This window comes from Dermacentor andersoni, chromosome 5 (assembly GCF_023375885.2).
Source record: "Dermacentor andersoni chromosome 5, qqDerAnde1_hic_scaffold, whole genome shotgun sequence".
NCBI lineage: Eukaryota > Metazoa > Arthropoda > Arachnida > Ixodida > Ixodidae > Dermacentor > Dermacentor andersoni.
The window spans coordinates 75,568,757-75,589,107 of NC_092818.1; the positions used below are offsets into that span (position 1 = coordinate 75,568,757).

A 20,351-nucleotide genomic window follows, 5' to 3' on the forward strand; every position below is an offset into this window, starting at 1 on the left:
AATTGGTCAGGCGCATTTGTCTCCATACTCGATTCGACATCCGGCAAGATTGGTTTCATACATTTCTGTGTAGACTTTAACTTCTCTCAGTTAATTACTCAGCCAATCCGTACCACATCTACTTGCGCAAATATTCTTCATCTTGTTCTATCTACGTTTCCCGATCTAGTTCATTAATCGACATTTCTGCCGGGCCTCAGCGACCACTCCTTCTTTCAATGTCTGCTTAAAAACAGGCGTATGTGACCTAATCCCTAAAGTATCAGAAATTACTTGAGAACGGATTTTTCCTCGATAAATGCAGAACTGGAAGCTTTTTTAGACCAATACATGCCACCTTTGCTAACCGTGCTGTGGAAACGAATTGGTGCCTTTTGAAAGAAAATGTTCACATTCTCGGGCAAAAATGCATACCAGTACGCGTCATATTAGGCAAGCATCGTTCTCCATGGCTGACTGTCTCATTAAAACGTATTCTAAGCAAAGAAAAAAAACGAGCTTTTCGCAGAGCGAGAACGAACGTCTGTCCTTATTACTGGGATTTATATCATGTCATAGCTTAGATTCTCGAAAAGCAGTGAAAGACGCCAAGCTTGTATTCTTCCACAGCCCGCTTGCCTCATTGTTAACTGATAACGCCAAAATATTTTTGAACATCATTGCTGGCCCCAAGCATAAAACAATAGATCTTCACGATACCAGCGGTGCTGCCATTCCTTCATCACAGTGTCCCGAAGTGCTCTATGACACCTTTTCTAAGACCTTTTTTCGGCAATCATCTGTTTCCGTCCCCTGTTTTAACCTGGTGCGGAACCCATTAATGGAACCAATATGAATTGACAATGTTAGTGTACAAGGTCTTATTAATAATTTAAAGGTTTATTCGTCTTCAGGAATTGACGACATAAATCGAAATTTTTAAATAATACAAATGTTTATTCTGCCATTTTCTTGTGTGCACTGTTTTCGCGGTCTTTGGATTTAGGACAGTTGCCCCTGGACTGGAAGGTGGGTAAGGTGGTACCGATAATAAGATGTCGGGATATTCATTGGGTCATTAATTACAGGCCTCTATCGTTAACGAGCATCCCATGCAAGATGTCTGAACATGTCATATATCTAATTTGGTTAAATTTCTTGAGAATTATTGTTTATTCCTCATCAGCGTGGCGTTCAAAAAAATCATTTTCGTGTGAGACGCAGCTCATTTCTTTACAGACGACTTAATCAACACATTAGACAAGGGGCTTTTTATTGACTCCATATTCTTAGATCTTCAGAAAGCATTGGATCTTGTTAATAGCTAAATACTTGTTGAAATCTCAGCAAAGTAAATATTGACCCTGGAATTCTTTTAAGGAGTGAAAGTTTTTTGCGTAATAGAACTCAATTCATCACTGGTAATAGTGCTATTGTTCACCATGCTCTGTTAGGTCAAGCGTGCCTCAAGGTTTGGTGCTGGGGCCCTTATTGTTCCTAATATAAGAGTGTTTCAACGAACACTTTCAAAAATCTTTAAAAGTTGCCTGTGGCACATATCACAATTCTAGTTCATGAGCTGGTCCACTCGAAGCGGCGGACAATACTTGCACAAATTGAGGTCTAAAATTGACTAATAAATAAAAATGCACCAATTAAGGGTTAACTAATTACACTATGATCAATATTGCATTTTACAAATTCTAGCCGTTGCGTTCGCAAGGTGGATCCATTTGAAACAAATTTTAAAGATGACACCAGTTTCGACATATAAATTCCCGAATTTTGCGGAGAAATGCATTGCGTTCCAGTTAACTTGTTTAAAAACATGTCCTTCCATGCACTGAAGCACACAACTAACTGGAACGCCAATGCATTTCTCCGCAAAGTTCGGGAATTTATATGTCTAAACTGGTGTCGTCCTGAGAATTCGTTCCAAGTGTATCCGCCTTGCCAATACCACTGCTAGAATTTGTAAATTGCAATATGGATCACAAGATAATTAGCGAAAAGTTAACGAGTGAATTCTTGTTAATTAGTCAACTTTGCGTTTCAATTTTTTGTGCAAGTACTGTTCGCCGCTTCGAGTAGACCGGCTCATAAACAAGAATTGAGCCATTTGCCACAGGCAACATTAAAAAAAATGTTAAAGCGTTCGCTGAAACACCCTGTAATTTATGGCCTGCCAAATTCTATTAACTCTACAATCAGTATTTTCACAGACGACTGCGTCATTTACCGAGTAATCACTTCTGTTTCAGACCTGTCCATACTTCAATGCGATTTAGATAGGATATCTAGTTGGCATAACACTTGGCTCATGAAACTGAATACTAAAAAAAAATGTCAGATTATGCGTGTTTCACAGAGATCCCCTATTGCGAATCTTAGTGCGTACCATATTTTAGGCTGTGTACTTGAACAAGTAACAACCTATAACTATTTAGGGGTTCATATAACTGCTAGTCTTTCATGGTAACGACATATCGATTATATTGTTAACAATGCCAACCGTACGCTTAGTTACATGCGGCGTAACTTTTCTGATTCCATCTTCATTAAAGCTACTACTCTACAAAACCCTAGTGCGATAGAAGTTAGAATACGCATGCTCTGTATGGGACTCGGGTCTAATGAATTACTCGTTACTAATGAATTAGAAGGGTACAGAGTCTCAGCCCCATTTTCATATTTTGTAACATCTCCCGCACTGCTAGGGTAACTTCAAAGAAAAGTACCTTGAACCTTCCTAGTCTTTCACTTCGTATAAGTTCTCGCGAATGCTAGCCTTTCTCAAGATTTATTACCGTAATTATCAGCTAAACGGGGATCTTCTTTCTTAGCCATCATTCATATCGCCAGGCACAGATCATTGCCATAAGGTACGTGTTCCATACAGCCGGACTAATGCGTACTTTAAATCTTTCGTGCCAAAGACTGCTAGCGATTGGAACCACCTGCCCACTTTTGTTGCCGATATCTCTGACACATGTTTATCTAAAACAGCCACTGAAAACTATGTGTTTGCCTAATCTGCCTTGTTAGCAATCTGCTATTGCATATCACCTAAGCCTAAGTTTTTTCGTTGCTGTATACCATATTGTTTTGTTTTTGCTGCATTATGAGTGTACTCTTTTTTTATTCCACTGCCTTCTGTGACGACCCCTGGACCTTGAAGGTATTGAAATAAATAAATAAATAAATAAATAAATAACTAAAAAATAAATAAATAAATGCAACCGTTATCCAGGGCCCGTGTATTCTCTGGAGACTCCGAGCATGAGAAAGAAAAGTTCAGATGAATAAAAATGGGTTGTAGGGCAAATGGCAAGCCCATCCAAGTCATGTGCAGGAGCTTATCGATATCTCTGATAAAAAAAGTATAAGCCGGTCAATTCTACTTCAGTAGTAACCTTGAAACTTGAAGTGTAATAATCCTCAATAAACTTTGAAACGCGCAACAAACAATGGAACAGAAAATGATGACGCATAAGGTTAGGAGACCGTAAAACGGCCTTATATGTGGATCAGAGAAAAAAATTGGTGTAGTTGATTTTTCTGTCCAGAGTTAAGACGCAGAAGCGTAATTGGCCAGGTGATGTCATGCGTAAATCAGAAAACCGGTGGTTTGTTGCAGTAACGCAATGGGTGCGGGAGGCGGTAATGCAGTCAGGGAGGGCAAATAATAAGTTATTGCGAGAGTAAAAAATTAGCAGGCGTTGGCTGGAGCTGGCTGAGATGAGATAGAGGTAATTGGAAATCGCTGAGAGGGGTCTTCGTCCTGGCAGTGTACATGCTATACTGACGACGGTTATGTTGGTGCCCACCGCAAGCTGAAGCATTTGTGCTACAGTTCTTTTTTGGCACATGTCACATCTAAAAAAATGAATGCGCGTAAAACAGTAGCTTGATAAGAAAGTGGAGTTCATGTCGTGCACATCATGTCACCGACGGACTGCAATGCGTTTACATGACGCTTGCTGTGTCAATACATCCATACGCACAGGAAGTGAACTGCCATCACAATACTGTTACAATATACAAAGTATGTTCATTTCCTTTAAGCATCGCGCATTGTCACTCCTTCCGCAAGTACAGGTTTTGAAATAGAAGTAGTAAAGCACGAGCTAGTTTTCCATGGTACTCAGCTGTGCTGTGCTTTCGTCACAGCCACCGACGTTATCAAAACTGCGTCGTCAATGTGCGCCGGGAGGTGCAGGCGCACCGAGTGCGCTCGATTCTGCTGCGACAGAAAATCCATATCTCCGGCGCTGTTCAATCGTAGATACACAGGTATTGCTCGGTAACGTCACAAAGTAGCCAGCATGGAATCTTGGTGGTTACGACATCTTGGGGCTGAGCACGTGACCACCTGTTCCACTTTCACGGCCGTGGCGACGGCACTCCTATTGAGGCACAATGCCAAAAAAAAAGGAAAAAAAAAGAAAGGAAAGAAAGAAAAGCTGAACCGTTCCTGTGTTGTGCTTTGGGGAAACGTTAAATAACCGCAAGAAGTCAAAATTAATCCGGAGCCTGCCGCCAGCATGGTCTCAAATGTGGCTTACTGCGCTACTAGCGTATATATGGCCTGGTATACGCAATTTTTTCTCTCGTTTATCAAATTAGTTTTGCGTTGTTCCGATGGTGGAGGACCTTTCACGTAATAAAATAATTTCATACTCCTCAGGCAGACGATAGTTCTTACATTCAAACGTTCTGCAGCTGGAAAATTCATGTCTATAGTTGTTACAGTTTCCTATACTGATGCCTCGCCGTATCATGGCCGCAAATACTCAGGCTACGTATGTCATTTCACGTTGATCTTTAACTGCCTCAAGTCAGCGTACTCCAATAATGTGCGCCGAAAAAAAACATAATATATATGAGTTTCGCTGTAGGGACTACGCTGTGAGCTATGAAAGACAACGGATTGCTCTGAAAGAATAATTTTACATGCATTAATTTAATAGGTGTCTGCATTCATCTATCTCGCTAACACGAGTTTCACTTTGCACGTGCTGTCGCCAATTCATTTCATTGTGTTCCTCGCTGTCTTCTAAGTATACAGAGATGCTGCGAAAATGTATTAAAAAAAGATCACTTACATGCAATGCCAATTTCAGCGATAAGCAAGATGGCAAGCAACATTAAGAATGCTGACAAGGGCATCCTTACAGGAGTGCTTACAAGGGTGATCACAGTTTTGCGCCATCCTTGAGTGCGATGCCAGCGCTAAGTTCGTTCTGTTGTTTGTTGTCAAGTTTAGGCAGTTTTCCAGGCATCCCGTGTTTGTATTGATTACGTAGAAGAGTTAATTCATATAGATGACATGCATTTAGGATATATACAAATGTATATATTTTGACGCAGCAGTTATCACGACGTTTGTTCCGAGTCGGAGATGCGGCGAACCGACCATACATCTGCGTGTATACATGCACAAAGCATACATTCCATGTTATTCTGAAGGTGGACATCAGGTATGACTCTTCTACAAAGCAAGGCATTTAACCTTTTACCAAGGCACCATTTCCTATTATAAGGTATCTAATCTGCGTTCGCAAACGTTGTAATGACTCCAAGATAACAAATTGAATCCAATGACCAATTAACCGGCGTAATACCGAATCTATTGCCCTCACCTCCTTCACTATTTGCCGTCTGTATTCTGCCAACATTATTTAAACGTTACAAAATATTTATATATTTTACAATTTCCACACTTTACTGGAAATTAATGTATAGAAGTTGCGTGGTGTTCTCTCTCGGCGTTATTTCAAAGCAGGTATTACACGGAAATAATCGTTGATGGCGCACTTTGTTCGTGACAATAACGACCGACAGGGCCCATTACGAGGCGCATCTTCAAAACAGAACCCATGCATGCAGGACTCAAGAACGGAGGAACATCTGTGAGAAAAGATAAATTGATGGTTTTGAAGTGCAGGAGCTGACGCACCGAAAAGGATGACGAAATAAGAACTGTAGACAGGGCAGCGTTTCAAATTGCGGTGACGTTCTGTGATGAACATCAACCAAACTAGCCCAAATTGAAGCTTTCGCTGCAAGAAAACATTCACATTTAATAGATTTCTGCGATGAAAATTCTTTCAGACCGAGCTCTATGAAATTTGGCATTATATAATCCGCAACTGTAGACATGACACCTCTGGCGCGCAGTGAACTACTTCAACAATGACAGATTTAGTTGCTGAACATGTTTCCTGGGACACTCGATGCACACCACGTGCTACGTGGAGAAAACAAAAGGTCATTTGGTTTATTTGTTCATTTCACTTGTGTTCTACTGTATTCTATATCGCACCGTACAAAGTTTTTGCACCGTGTACGGTGCTGTCGCTACCATCGTCCCATTCCAAAGACTATATGCGTAAAACTGTGATGAATCCAGTCGAGACCAATCGAGCGACGTGCAAATCCTTCGTGCGAAATTCCAAGACTATGCCGAAATTCCAAGACGTCAATGCCGAAGATCTACAACAGGCATGCAGTCCTTCGATGTTTGATGCAAACGTATCTTCAATTAATGGACCGTGACACCGTGACAGCGGCAGACTTTCTCACGCGGGCAACGTGAAGTTTCTTTTTTTTTTGAAGAAGTGGAAACAATGCAGTTACCATTCGTATTCGTAAAAGCAAGGCTCATATCTATTTTTTTAGAGCTTAAAGACAGAAGAAAAATTAGCCCTATTTTGTCAGGATTCCCAACCTGCTTTTCTTTCTCTCCGTCTTGTGTTCACAATGCCTTCCCGTCATTAACATTAGTATTACTCTCAGTTTTTATTCGATTCATTCGTTCATACCGAGTGGCTGTGGCGCTACGCTGCTGAGCCAAAGGTCGTAGGTTCAACTCCTCTCCACGGTGGCAGCATTCCGAATGAGGTTGAAATGCAAAAAAAAGCGTGTGCGTTAAAAAACGCCAGGTGGTCAAAATTAATCCGGAACCTTGCACAAAGGCATCCCTCGCAACCCGCTGTGCAGTTTTGAAATTTTAAACTCCTAAATTAATTTTTTTTAATTAATCATTTTGTATCATCCACTCCGTCGGGTGGCTTCGTGCCAACCAATGGCGAAGGGCCAAATGAAATGCAAATGAAACAAATAGTTCGATTCGTCGTGGCTATGGGTGGAACCAGTTTTGGTATTTATGTATGTTGTACATCTACGAATAAAAGAATTGAAAGAATTAAACTCATGGTAACAAACGCTATGTGGTTGCTCACTTTACGTAGAAAAAAAATCGAATTGATTTACTTTGCTCACTTATTAGTATATTTTAAATATTTAACTTTCAATATACCTTATACTCTTCACAACTGGAGACATCCGGGACCGCAAACCCCACTCTTCGACCAAAGATTTTGCACGTTCAGAATTTTTACACAATTTATTAGATGTGGAAACATGCAGAGCAGGCTATCTCAAAATCGCAGATTCATTGCTCAAGCCACCATAAAGGAGACTAAAAAATGAAAATACGAAAGAATTTCAAAATACACACGAACACATGCAGGCAGAGATTGTCTCATCTGCGGGCTTAGCACCGAAAGCACAGAGCAGTATGATCGCTGATTACGCAGCAGGGAGGGATCCACACAAGTCTCTTTGTATATGCATAAGGTCAACACCACTGCGAAATCAGCTCGTTAAAAGAGTAAGTTTTCAAATACTTGTTTTTCCCCAAGGACTACTAACGACTGGACCTCTTTGCCGTAACAAAGTGATTCTCTCGCTGATTGAAATGTATTACCTTATTCGTCATGCGCGTTTCAATGTTGTTTCCACCGTGCTTGAACCTGTACGTTGTCCGCACTACTTTACAAATAGAAATAAAATTAAAATAAGCATAAATAAAAAAAAAATGCGGTCCCACTGAAAGCAGTGAGCGGGAAAGACAGTGCAACGGAAAACCACTTCCCGGGAAGCACAGCCAGGTTTGGCCTCTTTCTCTTTCAACAGCTCGACTAGAGCGGCAATAAAACTCACTCTGCCCGCTGAGCTTTCTGGCCGGCTGTGGTCCTTCGCGAAGGCTCTTCTTCCTCGACACGGCGTCTGGTGGTGCGCTTGCGTTCCGTCGGCCATTCGTCAGTGTCGTCGAGAGGGCCCCCCCCTCCTTACCCCGGTGCTTCCGCCGGGGCTGGCTGGTGCTTTCCATTGGCTGTTGAGGAAAAGAGAACAATGATTGACGTGTCCTCCAATGGGGCCGGCAGGTCGTTGCCGACAGCCCGTTTACGGGACGGCGATACGCTTCGAGGTCTCTGGCCAACTTTTGGAACTAAAAGAAACAACCTAGCGACTCGGATGTGATGCGGCAGGTTGGTCAGGCACGACGATCACGCCGAGATGTCGCGTTTCTAATTCGGCTAGTCCACCCGAATTTCGAGCGCTCTCGAGCGAGCGTATTGCCCCGTCACGGTGGTGGAAGCGTGCGAAGTATCGTTTGTTTGTGTGCGGCGTTAAGCGCTCTCGTGAGAAACGGAACGCAAGCTATATCAGTCTTAGGCCACCACGACATTGCAGGTAAGCAAATGTGCCTGAACGGTGATCTGCCTGTGGCAGTCGTTTCCTTGACATCATTGCTGATTCTTATTTCGGTGCCAGTAATAGCCCCAGTCTTATTAATCAGCTTCCGTAACGCATTCAGGAATTGCAAGCATTGAAATATTAGAATACACTAGCCTTAAAATGTTCAAATTTTGTGACTGGCATTGAAGTTTTAGATTAACTTGTTGTGTGATAGCGACTGTCCCAACAGCTTTTCATGTACTTTACAAATTTTTCTTAGCTGCCAAAGTAAGTTCTTGTGATCTTTTTTAAACTTGTGCTCCTTCTTTGGCGAACAAAACGCCTGAGTGGTAATCAAAGCATTATTGAAATTTTCTTTCTTTCTTTAGCGATGACATCTCAGGATTACAACGGAAAACCAGCCCACCTGACCACGTGCGCAAAGCGATAATTGGGAAAAGGTAAGAACACTGTCATTCATTCAATCATGCCAGAACACTTCACTCAATATAGTGCAGCTGCATTATTACCTACAGATTATGCTAGCAGCCGAAGCACATGTGCTGGTGGAGTAGCCGAAAATTGTATAGGGTGTAAACTTCATCAAGATGACAACTTCACATGAACTATATGCTGTCAGATTATAAAATTCTATATGTTTACATTTATGTAGGCATTTACGGTCATTCAGAATAACAAGATTAGAAACAGCCCATTCACCTGTTGCAGGCTGTGATGCTTACGCAAGCTCGCGACCTGTGTAGCACTGCTCTGTGTTTTCGACGTCAATAATGATTTGAACATGGATAAAACATGTACGATCATAACATAAAATAACCGTGTCCTTAATACAGCTTCGGCGCCTTATAAACATAATCACTGTATTTGAGCTAGGGACCAATTTCTCAGCAGCACTCTGAACCGTGTCGTACTGATTTATGGTATTTTTGTAAACACCTTCCTTTGTGTTTTGTTTACGTTTTCTGTGTACATCAGTACAGGAACTAAGGTTCAATACTAAGTTCAGCCCTACTTGCAACATTCGGCCCTGCCTGCTTCACACGTCAGAATCTGAAACTGCATGCGTAAAAATGTCTAAAGCGTCCTTTTTCAACAGGAAATGTGTCCTTAATAGCGCACAGCTTGCCTCCTAAGCAGCTTCGAATGTGAATGGCTAGGATACCGGCCAGTGTTCGTAACAACACCTTTGCGCATTCACGCCATTTGCTTAGTGAGGCGGACGAGGTGCCATTCGTCTGTTATTTTCGCTATTTTTACAATGACATTTGTGTGTGTGATATCCTTTGTTGTCGCTCAAGCGCGTATTCGTTTGGCTCGCGAAAGTGTTGCAATATCAATATATAGACATATAAAGAAAACTTATATCACTGAGCGCTGACGATCTGACACCATACTTTGAACAGTGCTAATAGTCTTTCAATGTTAATGCTGTCAAAGCCTGTTTTGAGTGCAAGCAGATTTATTATGCGAACGCGTGTGAGTACCGTCCTCAGTTATCAGGCTTCTTGCTGAAAGGCTCGTAACATCTTGCCAGCCACATTATATTTCTGGGTCTCTAATCCTTGACCATGACATCCAGTTGTGCAGTGCACCGTGATTTAAATCGAGTTTTGGCAAAAAGTTGTCGAAAAGAGTTTTCCCCGGCTTCTCTGCACGCGTGGATATGCTGCAAAGTATCACTAGACTTCTACCCCAATTAATCACACAACTCATAGAATGGATGCCACTGGTTAGCACTGAAGAATAATATAGTATAATATAGTAGTTGGAGGAATGTCTTTAGCTCAGAGCTGATAAAATTTTGGGGATGGGTTTCTTTGTCTGTTACTCAATACAGAGCGCAACGAAGACAGTAATACCTAGATTTCGAAATTGTTGAAGCCTGTGGGGGAGCAAATTGGTCCTGTCGTTTTCTTTAAAATCGAGCCGACACTAATTTTGCAAGTTCGTGGTGTGTGATTTTATTCTTATTGGACGTCATACTGCAACAAAACGTTATGACGCTTAAGCATAAATTCCCTTCTTATCAACTAAATAGCGTAGTCTATCGTATACAATCCACTACCTGAGCAACCCAAGTAAGACTTCAATGTGAACTTCGGGTCTTATGTAGTTATTCTGCGACCGCACCGAGCGTAGAGGAAGAGGCATGCTTCTTGTGGTTTCAAAAAACATACCATCATCACCTATCCAAGTTAACAGCGCTCTAGAAATGACATTGGTTATATTAACCCTAGGTAACTCTAAATTGATTCTTGGCACCTGTTATCGTTCACCCCCTTCACCATCTACATTTATTAATAAACTGCATGTCACTATCAACATAGTATGTTCTCGTTTTCCTTTTCACCCTTAGTTTTTGCTAGGAGATTTTATCATGGGGTTACATTAACCCTAGGTAACTCTAAATTGATTCTTGGCACCTGTTATCGTTCACCCTCTTCACCATCTACATTTATTAATAAACTGCATGTCACTATCAACATGGTATGTTCTAGTTTTCCTTTTCACCCTTAGTTTTTGCTAGGAGATTTTAACATGGGGTTATATTAACCCTAGGTAACTCTAAATTGATTCTTGGCACCTGTTATCGTTCACCCTCTTCACCATCTACATTTATTAATAAACTGCATGTCACTATCAACATAGTATGTTCTCGTTTTCCTTTTCACCCTTAGTTTTTGCTAGGAGATATTAACATGGGGTTATATTAACCCTAGGTAACTCTAAATTGATTCTTGGCACCTGTTATCGTTCACCCTCTTCACCATCTACATTTATTAATAAACTGCATGTCACTATCAACATAGTATGTTCTCGTTTTCCTTTTCACCCTTAGTTTTTGCTAGGAGATTTTAACATGGGGTTATATTAACCCTAGGTAACTCTAAATTGATTCTTGGCACCTGTTATCGTTCACCCTCTTCACCATCTACATTTATTAATAAACTGCATGTCACTATCAACATAGTATGTTCTAGTTTTCCTTTTCACCCTTAGTTTTTGCTAACATTGTATAATCAGGAGTATCATCGTATTAATTAACAGAACTGACTGCACTTGTTTGTTTGCTTTTCACTACTGTAACCACTCCCCTCTTTTATGCCATATAAATAAATAAATAAATAAATAAATAAATAAATTGCAAACCTTATGAGCGCTTGCCTTCCCCATTCGATGTCCTTCCCCACACCGCACACCACAACTTCGTTTCAATAGCGTTTCAATATAATATCGTTGCAGTTCCGGAAAGGACATAATGTCGATATTTATATGCTTGACGTGCGAAAATGTACTACGCCTCCGTTACAGGTGTTGAAACTTATATTTTAGTGTATAAATTCTGACCTGTAGTCACACTACTCTATCGTCGAGCTAACATTTTCACTGCAACAAGAAATCTATTGTATATTTGCTTCTATATGAATTGCATAATGTTCCATTTTCTTTCATATCTGATACAGCTTCTTACGACTGTAAACCGCAAGGACGTCATGCATAGCTAAATATTATAGTGCAGTCGTCCAAGAAGGACATTCCCGCGTTTGCCCGAAACGCATCCCCTTACGGAAGTGAATTCCTGATGATTCCTGATGTAGACTTAAGATTTCTGTTCCTCTATTGAAGAAGAGGAATTGGTAATTTCTCGGCGCAATGTTCAGCCTTCTTCCCTGCCGTGGCCACCCACAGTTTAGGCAGTTTTGCAATTTATCTGTTAAATTATGTTGGCACGGTAGTGGCGTTTGTGACAACGTGCTGCACCGCCTAACTGACAAGTAGCTTCTATGATGCATAATTTGTCATTATCCTATTATTATATTCCTTCGTCCAAGGCTTGTAGAACATGGGAGATAAAAAGTTAGCCTTGGGGCATACATTTTCTTTTGTCATTGTCGCAACGGCACCAAAATATTGTGCCACGTCACAGAACAATATGTGATTGTACCAAAGTTTCGGGCGGAAGAGCTACTCCTGAATATTCTAATCGAATGCGCGGTGAACTCTCTGTTCGCTGTGGTCTGGGTACGGGGCCGTTGTTCCCTTATTTAAATGAGGCCGCGGGCTTTGGGCTTCCCCTCCTGGTGCTTCTCATTTTGCGAAAGAGGACGCCGTGTCCTCTACGTGGCAACTGCGTGGGGGACGAATGCAGAGCAGGACGACGAGCAGGAGACGGGAAGGGGGAGGCATCCCCGTGGGATCGGCCCTAATGAAAACCGATGGCAGCAGCCCGGACCGCCTTTTCCTGTCTTACGTAAGCGCGAGATCAAGGGTGTCGCTGGGTCGGCAGGGTTTCGCGAGTAGGAAGAGCTAGGGGAGGGAAAGGGGGATGGGGAGGATGCACCGCCTCTTGTTGAACCAACTTCTCTAGGATGGGAGCCCACGACTCTGATCGCACGCGCTCTCACTTATTTGGGCTTCCTTTCACGGCAACGATGCTCCATCCATTTTTGCCTCCTGCTGCCCTTCTAAGAGCGAAATGATGCGTGGCGAGGCCGAATGCAGGAATGCACATTTAGATCAGACAGAAGCAGTCTCATGATAATGAATTTCAAAAATGTAGTATGCTTCTTCTTATGTGCTTATTGTTTTTGATTTGCTTATCATAGCTGGATTACAGCTTACCTTCCTCTACCTCAGAATGTGAGTGGAAATGAAGCGCTTGGTAAACGTCATTTGGGTTTGTTTTTATAAATTTCTTGGAGCGCTGATGCACGAATGGGGACAGCATGACCACAAAGGCACTGTACCTGTTTGTCACCATGTATTTATACATTCGCGCTGCGATAAAGAAAAAGATGTCAGCGATAACTAACAACAAGCCGAGAATTGTTTCTCTTGAAGCAAATTTGGTAGTTTGGGTTGACGAATTGGAAGTCAATGAGTGTATCACATATCACCAACGATATCGCATTCGGATACATTTCTGCGTCTTTATTATTTCTTAACCTGGTGAACGTCCGCTTATGCGTCATTTTTTAGTAGTTCTTGGGTGATCGGTACGTGCCTGGCTTCATTGTCGTGCATGGGAAGCAGAGGAAAGAGACGCTTGCTTCTTTGCTGTTCATCGGTCCTTTGAAGTATACCTCAGAGCCACTCCAACTTAGCGGTTCACCTCCAAACATGTGCGGTATTGTTGGTGCATTCATGGTGCCACGGGTGAGGCCCTTGGAGTCCTGAGAGTGAAAAAAAAAAGGAAGCTTAATGTTAGCTCTTTCTAGACACAAACAAAACATGCATGAATGTTTCTTGAATTTGTCCAAGATATCCATGCGATCGCAATTACACATTTTGCCTTTCGCCTAATGCAAATTACAATATTTTACGCGGGTATTATAATAGAACGATACTATACTGCCAACGGATATTACAATAGGACGTATTCACCAATAGTTTGCCGAGGATAGAATAACGTTGAATATTTAATTTTGCGACGTAACATGTCTAGGGTGTCTACTGGCAATATATATATATATATATATATATATATATATATATATAGCAGGCAAAATAGTGAGGAAAAGCCAGGAAACTGACAACTCCAGCGACATCCAGGACTATGTGTACTGGAGAGCCTATATCTCAACTCAATAAAGCACGAAAGATGCGCTTTCGACGCGCGGTTCGTAGAGTGGGATGCCGCTGTTCTCACTTTAAACAGAACACCTCCCGTCCAGGAGGCGCAAAGCGGGTGAGCGCCGCTGGTACGTGCGCCTTCCCGCAGTGGCGTCGATAAAGGCGAGCACGCAGCAATTTACTCTTTCGCTGAGTCACGTATTCGATATTGCGTGCCTCCGCCGCGGTCGCCCTCTCGGGAAGGCACGTAGTCGAGAAGGCAAAGCCGCTGGCTTATACCGTACAGAAAGGTCACCTGTGCGACACCTTCCGCCAGCTACCTCCTTCCTGGTACGAAAAGCAGTATATTGACACCGCCTGCCGGCACGGATCATTAGAGTACCATGTAGTATGCGCATACGTTGTAACGTCCGCGTTAGCGTTACCGTCGCAGAGAAGACGGTCTCAAACACTCGGGATTACAGGTGTTGACGCCGTGTTCTGTTCAGGAAGTGGTGGAACGAGGGCGTTCGTCTGTTGTATGACACTTATTTGCAGGCCAAAGCACTGTATAATGGAGACTGGAAAATTTGCTTGAGCGCAGCGTCGTGAGATTTCACCACCTGGGCTTCTTGTTCGAGGATCTAACCTGGCATTCTCTCTCTCTCTCTCTCTCCAAACTATCTGCCGATGCAGTTAGAGACGTACCGCATTAAACTTTTGCATATATTTCCCCCCTTTGTTGCAATAATTCTCGGCTAAATGAAAAGTAATAGGCTTTGCAGTGACTAATTGAGGTGGCAATTCGAATTTCGTTAGTTCAGGAAGCGCGCGGTGACAAGGGTAACTAATACGATAGCTGTACAGTGAAAGAATATTTAATTTCAAAGTAATTGTGTATTGCAGAGGCGTGCTGCCCTTATGAGGCTCGCGTTATTTAAATGGTGTGCTTAGTAGCTATTGTCACGTTGTACAAATGATGAGGGATCAAAAGGTGCCAGAACTGCGAGCTGTAAATCTGATTTTCACATTGGGTAAACTTGTGCCCTGGAAAACAAGCAGCACTGAAATCCCAACGATAGCACTGAGAACAGCCAACCGTGGGTCTTCGAATCTGAACTACTGGTCGAGTCCATCCGCTTTTAAAATTGCATCACTGCATTGCTCAGCATTTCGGTGCACAGCATTTCGATAATGTACTGCAATGCTATATAATACTTGCTTCACGCGCGCAATCTTAGTAGGCAAAACTCTTTCGCAGTGCAGTCGGCGACAGCGTTAAATAAATTTTGGGTATAAAGTACAGGCGCGCCTTGTGCTCAGCGATAACTTGATAACAGTGATAATCGAGTGACAAATGCTCACACCGCCGAAAAGCAAGACAACGCACGCGTGACGCTATAGAAAGCGTCGTAATGTATCCAATTTTTATTGCAACCACGTAGTGGGGCGACGGCGAGTCAAACACTTGGGACGGAAGTTCGTAGAACTGTATCAGAATAAAACAAACAATATTTCAGCTTCTCACAATTCTGGTCGAAAAGCACGCTGCTGAAGACTTTGAAGAAGGAGAAGAAACATGGTATAGCCACAAAAGCATTCGGGCTGTTTTGGGAAAGTTGATAGCAGATTCACACACAATAGGAGCGAAATAATTGAGAGACCAGGTGACAAGAGTGCATACGGGGTTGAGCACAACTAGGTTGCAACCCGCCCATCCGCTGCTTTGAACGTAGGTAGACATAAAAATGTTTCCATACAGTGCACTACTGCAACTGCAACTGTGTAGATATCATTAATTAAATAATTATATTACTAAAGTGTGCTACTGAACTGCTTGGATACTTACGTTTACGCATGTGTTTCAATTGTAGAATCGAAGCCGGTCAGTGCTGGAGGAATGTTTTCTTAGTGGCAATCGTGATACTAACCCCAGTTTCGGTAATCTAAATGATGTAATCTAAATATAGTATGTGCACACGCCTCCATGGCTGACAAAATTGAATCCTGCTATTCAGAGATGCATTTAATATAGAATAAGTGAAACGATAAGAAAATAAAATAAATAAATAGAGCAAGTCAATTTGAATCATTAAGTGAGAAGACGTTATTATTTTGTTTAATAATTACACATTTAGTGATATCATGCGTATACAGATGCCCTCGGCCGCTAGTAATGCATTGCCGCAGGTATGATCATCAATGCTGAGTCTTAGAAAATTTAGTTCTTACAATTCGAAGCATGTGTGATGCCCTGTATGTGAGCACTCAAGCAAGGCGTCCAGGGCACGTAACAACCGCTTATTTGATGTGTCTTTGAAAAGAGTTAGGCGAGCGGAGGGGGGGGGGGGGGGATGAATCACCGAGGCTGCCTGCGCCGGGAAACCGTTTATTTTAAGTGCAGATTGGTGAGTGAGATAGGTTTTCGGAATGAATATCATTGCAGCATGCCGCTATTGTTATTACTATTGTACTATCTATTGCATCGCTAAAATAGAGCCGACTTCATTTGAACACATGGTGGAATTAGCTTTGTCATAAGAAGCAAAATTCTACTGGTTCTAATCCATGCTCAGCAAATTAAGACAGCAGTCACTATGTTGTCTGAGTACATATATGACAAATTTCGACTTGTAGGAATGTGACAAGTTATCAGAGCCATAAAGACATCCTGCATCACTCGATCAACGGCGGTGATTATAGCATTCGGTGGTGGTGCTGCAAAGAGTGTATATATATATAGTACGCTGCTGTCACATGCGCAACATTTTGGTTGCATGTTTTATCAACATTAATGTATTTGCCTTTAGAAGCGTTCGCATGTAGCGTTCACCGATATATCTGGCTGTGATTTGCGGAGCACATTTTATCGCAATTATGTTTCAAGCATCTGGCGCCCCGCGTTTATGAGGGATGCCCACTCTATACATAGACGAGGCATTCGTCATGGTTGCGTGCGCCATAAACTTTGCTTGCATGCGCTTAATTAATAACTTACTGATGTCCTGCAATGTTGTTTGGGAGCTCGGCAGTGTCATCATTGTACTCATTACAGAATATATGTATTTTGTAAGCCCATTAAAGATCCCTAAGTAGTCTTCTAGAATTACGGCGTAGGTGATAATCACATGATTGTTTTGGCACGTAAAACTCCCGAATTCTTTAAACTATATTGTAAGCATAAATTTCGCTATCTCGACTACCTTTATATGGCTAATATAATCTGCATGGTTTAAGGCACTGTATTCTGTCTATTCAAGATATCTAGCGTCTTTCTCATTATCGGGCACACTGATTTTTGCCCTAATTGAGAGGCTGATCAATTTTGTTGGTGACCTTTATACCGTATTTTCGCGATTCTAAGCATCCCCCAATTCTAAGCACCCCCCTCTATTCTCGCGAAAAAGTTAGGAAAAAAGTTTGCATGCGAACTCACTATGCCCCTGTGTGTCACAACTCAATATGCAGTGTGGGGGGAAACCTGCCCTCGCCTTTTGTCTCTGTATGTTTTGTGTGTCTAGGACTAGATGTGGACTTAATTTGCTGTCTTCGCTAACACCGTTTTAGATTTTCCACTAGACCTGTGACGACACTCATTTTTTAGAATATCTTTCTTACCGTTACTACAGTTCCGTGAAAACAAGTAGCCTGCCCCACTGGCGGTGATAGAACCTTTATCTTATTTTTAATTTAGAAGAAGCGATGAAAAGGCGGAACGACGTGTCCACTATGGCGGATAATGTAAAAAGCAAAACAAACATTCGTTGAGGCCCACAGTGCTCACAGCGGACCACGAAACGAGTATCTATATTGGCTTGTTCGCAAAGGATATGGCGGTAGCGTGTATTAAAAGCAGTCGTAAAACAGCTGTGAGCGTACTCTGCGCATTTCCTTGTTCAGCTCAGTATAAGTAACCCTCGAACGTAAAAGCAAGACAACGATGTTTCAGCAACATCCAGTACGTATTGCGTCGCCTATCGTGGTCGAAGACCAAATGACACTGAGGGCGTCTATTAAGCTAGATATATATTTAATAAAATATTATGTTTCAGAAGTAGCCCCACCTGGCATAAATTGTGACATACTGTTGCTCTGTACGGAAACCAACGATATTTATTTCTTCTGGTACCGTCAGGAAAAAGAAACATTCATTCATGACTCATGTTGTCGAGGATAAGAGCTAGACTTGAATATTATACGAAATGTACACAGCTGCATGATTTGACATTTTCAATGAACATTCGTCCCGGAGCAAGGCTGTGCCCGGAGGCCCAAGTTCGCGCTCTCGCAAAGCTACATGAACAATGAGCTCAAATGAATGAGATGGATGAGAACCTGGAGGCTTACGAAAAGGGTTCTACTTAAATTGAGGACGACGCAACGAGCTATGGAAAGAAGAATGATAGGTGTAACGTTAAGGGATAAGAAAAGAGCAGATTGGGTGAGGGAACAAACGCGCGTTAATGACATCTTAGTTGAAATCAAGAAAAAGAAATGGGCATGGGCAGGACATGTAATGAGGAGGGAAGATAACCGATGGTCATTAAGGGTTACGGACTGGATTCCAAGGGAAGGGAAGCGTAGCAGGGGGCGACAGAAAGTTAGGTGGGCAGATGAGATTAGGAAGTTTGGAGGGTCAACATGGCCACAATTAGTACATGACCGGGGTAGTTGGAGAAGTATGGGAGAGGCCTTTGCCCTGCAGTGGGCGTAACCAGGCTGATGATGATGATGATGATGATGAATGAGATGAACTAAATTATTGGGAGCCTAGAGTGCACCTCTTTCACGTCTTTCTGTTTCGTCGTGAAGAAACGAATGTCGCCACTTGAGCAGCAGCAGTTGCGCTGCAATACACTGTGCCCGAATTGAAGACAGCGAAGGAGCTCGCATCCTGTAGTGACAAGTCTTTCTCACATTTAGGCGCTCTGATATCTTTAATCTTGGTGCTGCACTGATAACCCTCTTGGACTTCATTAGATCAGTAAATCTTTTTTCATTCATTTAATCATCCACATTCACCCCATCCCATACCCCTGTATGCCCGAGGCATTTACCCTCGCATTCCAAAAAAAAAAAAGGGGGGGGAGTAATGTTACAACGCTCGCGTGCCGGGCTCATGCAAGGTGCACGTTGAAGAACTCCAGGTGGTAGAAATTAATCCAGACTCGTCTACTCCCTCATAACTTACTGTGCTAGTTTCGGAACGCTAAAGCACCGCAATTCAATTTTAGTTGTAATTAATCTGTAGGCCTTAACTTGTCTCCAGGTCTCAATTGGGCATTCGGGTGTTCTCGTGCGTGTTATTTGACAGCTGATTAAGTTCCTGTAATCAGCAGCCTTTAGTGCCCTGCAGTAAATTTCATTCGAGGTTACACACGGGCCTTTCTGCAATTTCTTTGAGTTTAGGCAGAATAGTTAAATGAGACAACACGTTAGAACTGCTGTAGTGTATAGGTAAAATTAGGGTAGTCACGAAAAATATATACGCTAGAAATGCGCATTGAATCGGTGAGCCCTTTCGAGCCAGTGTGAATAAGCGAAACGGTGATTTCTTTAATTTAGTCAAATGCCGCGTTTTATGTGCAAGAACCAAGATGTGATTATGCGGCATGCCACAGTGGGGGAATCTGAATTAATTTTGACCACCAGTGGTTCCTTATCATGCACCCAATGCACGGTACAAGGACGTACCACCACACTCTTCAACAAATATACAGCCTTCGGGGTGTATATCTGCCGCACAACAATAATGGTCAACAGTCTTGCTTGCGTTTCCTTTCTTGAAAACGCTGCGCTCGCTACTTTCCTGTCGAGAACGCTCTGTCGTGCTGATAGCGCGCATGCCGTTCGTGACTTGGAAGTACCGGACTCACAGCCTTAAAGAAAGGAAATGCAGGCAAGACATGAAGATTATCGTTGTGTGGCAGGATACGACCCAAAGTGTGTAATTTCGCTTAAGAGTACAGCGTAATGAGGCTGCTGAGGCCGAAATTCAACATTCCTTCGCCCTCGGGCTTATCAGCGTAACGCCAAAGCGACTACGCCCCCCCCCCGGCGGGTAGAAACACGTGATTTAAAACGCGAGCTTCCGTTACGTGCCTTTAAAAAAAATTAACTATGGGGTTTTACGTGCCAGAACCACTTTCTGATTATGAGTCACGCCATAGTGGGCGACTCCGGAAATTTCGACCACCTGGGGTCCTTTAACGTGCACCTAACTCCAAGTACACGTATGTTTTCGCATTTCGTCCCCATCGAAATGCGGCCGC

General features: G+C 42.5%; 1 long non-coding RNA gene across 1 annotated transcript in view; it reads left to right on the forward strand.

Moving 5' to 3' along the window:
- Positions 1 to 20,351, forward strand: part of LOC129385010 (uncharacterized) — a 189,732-nt gene that overhangs the window by 63,272 nt on the left and 106,109 nt on the right. The window contains exon 2 of the long non-coding RNA XR_008612539.2: positions 8,895 to 8,966. This is a non-coding gene — a long non-coding RNA (uncharacterized lncRNA). The remainder of the gene's footprint in view (positions 1 to 8,894; positions 8,967 to 20,351) is intronic.